This window comes from Meriones unguiculatus (genome assembly GCF_030254825.1).
Source record: "Meriones unguiculatus strain TT.TT164.6M chromosome Y unlocalized genomic scaffold, Bangor_MerUng_6.1 ChrY_unordered_Scaffold_42, whole genome shotgun sequence".
NCBI classification, from domain to species: domain Eukaryota; kingdom Metazoa; phylum Chordata; class Mammalia; order Rodentia; family Muridae; genus Meriones; species Meriones unguiculatus.
In genome coordinates, this window is record NW_026843713.1 from 3,673,458 (window position 1) to 3,680,599 (window position 7,142).

Genomic DNA, 7,142 nt, shown 5'->3' on the forward strand with positions numbered 1-7,142 from the left:
TCCATTGCTGGTGGGAATGTAAACTGGTACAACCACTTTGGAAGTCAATCTGATGCTTTCTCAGTCATTTAGGAATAGTGCTTCCTCAAGAGCCAGCTATACCACTGCTAGGTATATATCCAAAATGTGCTCAAGAACACAAGGACATTTGCTTAGCCATTTTTTAGCAGCTTTATTTGTAATTGCCAGAACCTGGAAACAAGCCAGATGTCTATCTATGGAGGAATGGATACAGAAATTTTGGTATTTTTACACAATGGAATACTACTCAGCAATACAAAAAAGAGGAAATCATGAAATTTGCAGGCAAATGGTGGGATCTAGAAAAGATCATTCTGAGTGAAGTATCTCAGAAGGAGAAAGACAAACATGGTATATACTTGCTTATATAGACCTACAAGATATGATAAACCTAATGAAATCTACACACATAAAGAAGATAAACAAGAAAGTGAACACAGGGTAAGATGATCAATCCTCACTTATAAAGACAAATGGGATGTGCATTGGACGTATGACAGGAGTCTACCCAGAAGGCATCTGAAAGATCCTACCTAACAGTGGTTCAAAACAGATACTAAGACTCATAGCCAAACCTTCAGAAGAAGGGTAGTTAGTATGATATGGAAAGGACAGGAACTCCACAAGGACCAAATATATCTGGGCATAGGGGTCTTTTCTGGGACTGACTCTCTACCAAGGACCGTATATGGTTATAACTTAGAACCTTTGCTCAGATGAAGCCCATGGTAGCTCAGTAACCAATTGGTTTCCCATAGTAAGGGGAACAGGGATTATATCTGGCAGGAAATCAATGGCAGGCTCTTTGACTCCACCACCACCCAAGGGAGGAACAGTCCTATTAGGCCACAGAAGAGGACTCTGGAAATACCTGATAAAACAGGGTCAGATGAAAGGGGAGGAGGGCCTCTCCAATCAGTGGACTTGGAAAGGGGCAGGGATGAGATGAGGGAGGGAGGATGGGATTGGGTAAGAATAAGGGAGCGGGATACACCTGGGAAACAGAGTTAAAAATATTTAACTAAGATTAAAAAAAAAGAATTGTGAAGTCATCATAAAATTATGAGGTCAACAGAGAATTGTGATATCATAATAGCATTGTCATGTCATAATACCATTTTGAAGTCATAATAAAACTATGATGCCATAATAACATAATGATGTCATAATAGCATTTAGATATCATACCATTGTGATGTCATAATACCTTTTTATATCATAAATGCATTGTGATATCATAAGACCATTGTGATGTTACAATACAATTTTGTGGTCATAATAGCATTGTAGTGTCATAATACAATTATGAAGACATCACAGCTTTGTGATGTCATAATATCACTGTGATGTCAAAATTCCAGTGCGATACCATACAACAATCATGTTGTATTACTATTATGGTGTCTTCATAACATTGTGATATCATAATAACATTGTGATGTTCAAATAACATTACAAAATCATAGTACCATTTGGATTTGATAATATTGTGATATCATAATTGTATTGTTTTGTCAAAATACCTTTGTTATGTTATAATTGCATTGTTATTTCATATCAATGTGATGTCATAATAGCATTGAGATATCAAAATAACATTGTGAAGTCATAAGAGCATTATGTGTTCATAATAGCACTGTGATGTCACAAAAGCATTGTTATGTCATCCTAGCTTTTTGTTGTTCTAATATCATAGCATGGTGTTGTCATAATACCATTGAAGTCATAATAACATTGTGATGTCATAATAACATTGTGAAGTCATTGTTATGACTTCAATGATTAGGATATCATAACATTGTGATGTCATAATAGCATTTTGATAGCAAAATACATTTTTGATGTCATAACATTGTGATTTCATATCATTATGATGTTGTAATAGACTTGAGATATCATAATAGCATTGGGAAGTCATAATAGGATTGTAATATCATAATAACATAGTGAAGTCCTAATGTCATAGTAGCTTTGTGAAGTCATATCATTGTGATAGCATAATATATTATGTCAACACAGCATTGTGATGTTTTATAGCACTATGTCAACAATATTTATGTACTAATAATATTGTACTGTTATCATAGCATTGTGATATGAAACCAATATTGTGATGTCATAATAGCATTGTGATGTAGTAATAACATTGTGATGTCATAATAGAAGTTTTTGGTCATGATGCCATCGTAGAGTTATCATAGCATTGTGAACTCATCACACTATTGTGATATCTTCATAGCGCTTTGATGTCATAATAGCATTGTGAGGGCATGATAGCATGGTGAAGGCATCATAGCACTTTGTGATGTGTGAAGTCATCATAGCATTGTGATGTCATAATAGTACTGTGATATCATAAAACCATTGTGATTTCATAGTAGCATTGAGATGTCATACCTTTTCAATGGCAAAATACCATTGCTGTGTCATAATAGCATTGTGATTTCATAATTCAATTGTAATGTCATAAAACTATCTTATCGTAATAGTATTGTGATGTTGTTATATCATTGTGATGTCAAAATTATATTTTGATGTCTTACCACAATCAAACATTGAGTTGCTATATATTTGTGATGTCATAATAACATTTGATATTATAATATTGGGATGTGATCGTGGCATTAAGATATCATGCCTTTGCTAGACTCTATCAAAACACACTAAGCAAGTCCTAAATAGTTCCTCCTTCACATATATGTCTGTCAAATATTCGAACCCTGAAGGCTGAAGAAGATGCTCCAACATTACAGAGAGTTATGGGGTGACTGTTCAGGCAACAAATGTTTCTGTCAATTTTTTTTTTGGAAGCTGTTAACATGCACTTTCTATTTGCTCTGGTAACTCAATTTATTCCTTCTCCAGTCTCTGATGGGGTTGAAGACCCAATAATTACACTGCCACAATGAAGCTTAAGTTGTTTAGAATTTAAGAAATGCTTTCATATTGGTAATATCAATAAGGTTAAAAGTTAATTTAGGTATAGAACTCTAAACTTGTAAAGATGGGATAATCAGATACTTTCTCCTAAGTTGCTAAATATACATGGACTGAACATTGCACTGAACATTGTCAATTTTACTTAAGGGTTTTCATAATTTCAAAATTATTATTACACTTAAATAAAAGGAGTCTTTGATTGGACTTAAAGGGGGAAATGTTGACAAAATGTTCTTTTGAAATGTATACACCTTAACTTGTTCATTCAAATGCTGATTTGTACCCCCCCCACTCTCTGGTTTCAATCTGGATATTGCATTATACTTATTCTATGCATCATGTCTCAACTTCGTGTAAACCGGGCTAAAAATAAATAAATAAATAAATAAATAAATAAATAAATAAATAAAAGCAACTAGCCACAATTTTGTACAAGAAGAGGAGAGGAGCCAGAAGATAGGAAAGAGGTGAGGATTCAGAATACAAGAAATGTGTGGGAATAAAAAAGTGTGAGGGCAGAGCTGGGACAGTCGAGCTGGAAGGGAACTAGAAATTATGTAGATACTGAACCAGAACTAAGAAAAAAGTAAATAAAATGGGTAAAATCTAAATGCTAGGAAACTATGTGGTATTGGAGGTTTAGGAGGGAATAACTATTGGCCATCATTGTGTTATAGGTTAGCTAAATAAAACCAGAATCTCTGTGGTGACTTGGTTATAAAGCTCTATTGGATTAAAAACAGCTTTACCAGAAGATATATCAATAGTAAATATTAATTGAAATGAACAAAAGAGAAGTCATATCATTGTGATGAAATAATAGCATTGTTATGTCATAAAAGCATTGTGATGTATAATACCTTTGTGATGTCATAATAGAATTTTGATGTCATAAAAGCATTATGATATCAAAATAGCATTGTGAATTCATAATAGCACTGAGATGTCATGGAACCATTGTGAAATCATAATACAATTATGATGTAATATGATTGTGATGTCATTGTAGCATTGTGATGTCATCATAGCATTGTGATGTCATATCATTGTGATGTCCTAAAACATTGTGAAGTCACACAGTTTTGAATTAAAATAGAATTGTGACATCATAATACATTGTGATGTAATTGTTTTCAAAGTAGCATTGGGACGTCATACCATTGTGATGTCATCATAGCATTCTGATGTTATTATAGCATTATGAAATCATAATAAAATTGTGATGTCATCACTGCATTGTGAAGCTGACATAGCATTGTCATGTCATAATACCATTGTGATGTCTTAATACCATTGTGAACTCATACCTTTATGAAGTCATAACATCATTGTTATGTTATCATAGCATTATGAATTCATAATGCCATTGTGATGTCAAAAGACCATTGTGATATCATATCATCGAGATGTCATAATTGCATTGTGATGTGATATCACCATTGTGATATTATATCATTGTAATGTCAAAATAGTGTTTAAATGTCATAGCATTGTTACATTTTTGAGGTTATAATAGCATTGTGATATCATCATAGCATTGAGATATCCTAATATCATTGTAAATTCATACAGTTGTGAAGTCATAATGCTTTGTGATGTTGTGGTACAATTGTGATGTCATAATAGTATAGTGATGACATAAAACCATTGTGATGTCATCATACCATTGTGATGTCAAAATTCCATATGACAAACATGTCATAATAGCATTGTGATATCAGAATAGCATTGGGATGTCAAAAAAATTTTGATGTCATGAGGCTTTGTGATATCATAATAGCATTGTGATTATATAGTTGCATTGTGATGTCATAATATAATTTTGAGGTCATGATTGCATTGTGATATCATAATAACATGGTGATGTCATAACAGCTTTGTGATGTCATAATACCATTGTGATGCCATATAATCGTGATGTCATAATAACACTTAGATGCCATAAGATTGTGATTTCTTAATAAGTTTTTAAATATTAATACCATTGTGATGTCATAATAGCTTGTGAAGTCATAAAACCACTGTGTTGTCATACTATTATTGTGAAGTTCTAATAGCTTTGTTATATCATAATATCATTGTGTTGTCAAAATTCTATTGTGAGGGCATACCACATTCATGTGAGTATACCATTGTAATGACATAATAGCATGGTGATGTCATAGTAGCTTTGTAATGTCATAATGGCAGTGTGTTGTCATAATACATTGTGATGTCATATCATTGTAATGTCGTAATATCATTGTGAACTCATACCGAAATGATATCTTATTAGCATTGTGACATCTTAAAATAATTCTGATGTCAAAATACCATTGAGATGTCATAATAACATTTTCAGGTCATAATGCCATTGATATGTCAAAATTCCATTATGATGTCATACCACAATCATGTTGTAATAGCATTTTAATGTCATAATAGCATTGTGATATCATAATGGCATTGTGATGTCATAGTACCATTGGGATATCATAATACCATTATGATGTCACCACAGTGTTGGGCAATCATAAAAGCCTTGGAAAGGCAGCATTTTCACTGTAAGTTATTCACTGACTGAGGACACTGACTGAGTATTTACTGGCATACGCAGTAAATTTACCTTCAAATTCTTATTGATATAATAGGCAGGCAGGGTATAGGTTCCCTGGGGTATTTAATCTTTAGGAGCAGGAAAGTTAAGTAAGCCAGAAAATTTCTGGGACTTGTTAGCTGAAACAGAGAAAGATCAGTGAGTTTAAAAGGAGAACTAAAGGGCAATACAATCTTTGACAGCTGGTGATGTTCCACATGTTTTTGCCAACCCCATATGAACACCATTGCCTTGGCTGAACTGGCTGGATTGGCAGCTCTATCCTACTCTGTAGTCAATGAGCAATCCTCCTGATCTAGGGGTTTAAATTCAAAACGGGGCCTTCAGGACAGAGAAATTGGTCCCTGTTATACATCTAGGATAAAAGAGCAGCTGTTTTTCTTGCTGTGCCCCCCCATAAAAACCCTCTGAACGTATTGGACTGATTGATGCTAAGTGCCTCTTGAGCTCATGAGGTTAAGGTTACTGGGTAAAACTAGTTCATAGCTAGGATGCTCTGCTCAATAATGAGTTCCTAGAAAGCACATCTTACAAATTCAAACTCTACAGTCCATGCGAGAAATCTTTTCTCCATGTTAAAACTCATTATAAAAGTTGTTACCCTATTATTTTTATTGATTATGTGGGAATTTCACATAATATACATTACACTTCTTTTCCATTGCTCCCAGGTTCAAATTCCTTCCCATTTATCAAAATTATTATTTTCTTTAAAATACCTGAATTCAAGTATGTGTATTTCATCTACTCATTGGAACATGATCAGAGTCTCGGTGCCAAGTTCCTTAAAGAAACCTGGGTTCATTATTGTGGTAGTCTGATACCACCCCCGAGAAGAAGCCATCAGTCCTGAACATCTCTGTACTCCATCACCTTCAACACAGTTTGTTTTATGTGCTTATTTATTATGATTTTTCACTTTGTATCCACCTCTCTTCTCCCTCCAGTCCAACCCACCCTCATTTTCCTACCCACATGGCCTTTCTCTAGTTCCCTTAAAGGGGAGGTCCTCCTCCCGTTTATATCTGACCCTAGCTTATCAGGTCTCATCAAGCGTGTCTGCATCACCTTCTTCTGTGACCTGGTTCTCAGCACATTTTTCTCCAAATGTCTTCAATTCCCTCTACTTAAGACACTCTTTATGCTTTTCTCCTGCAGGCTTCCCAGAGTACTGAGGGGGAGGGAGAATTTCATAATAAAATCTCATTTAGAGCTGGGTGATTTAAGGTCTCTCTTTGCATAATATCGAACTGTGAGACTCTGTATGAAATAACATTTGATGCCTGAGGAATCATCAATGTGGATGCAAGAACAAGGCACTGATGTATCATTTGAGGGCAGAGAGCAACATATTTTAATAATAACAGCCTGGGTTGCTTGAAAATTTTTGTAGTATGGTCTGGCCAAACAAATCAATTAACTGTCACTCAAATACCAACTAAATTTACCTTCCCATTCTTATTGATATAATAGGCTGTCAGGATCTAGGGTTTCTTGGGGTATTGAGACATTAAGCACAGGGAAAAGAGAAGAAAACAAGAGAATTCCTGGGAATGGTTTGGCTGAAACAGAGAAAATTGGTGAG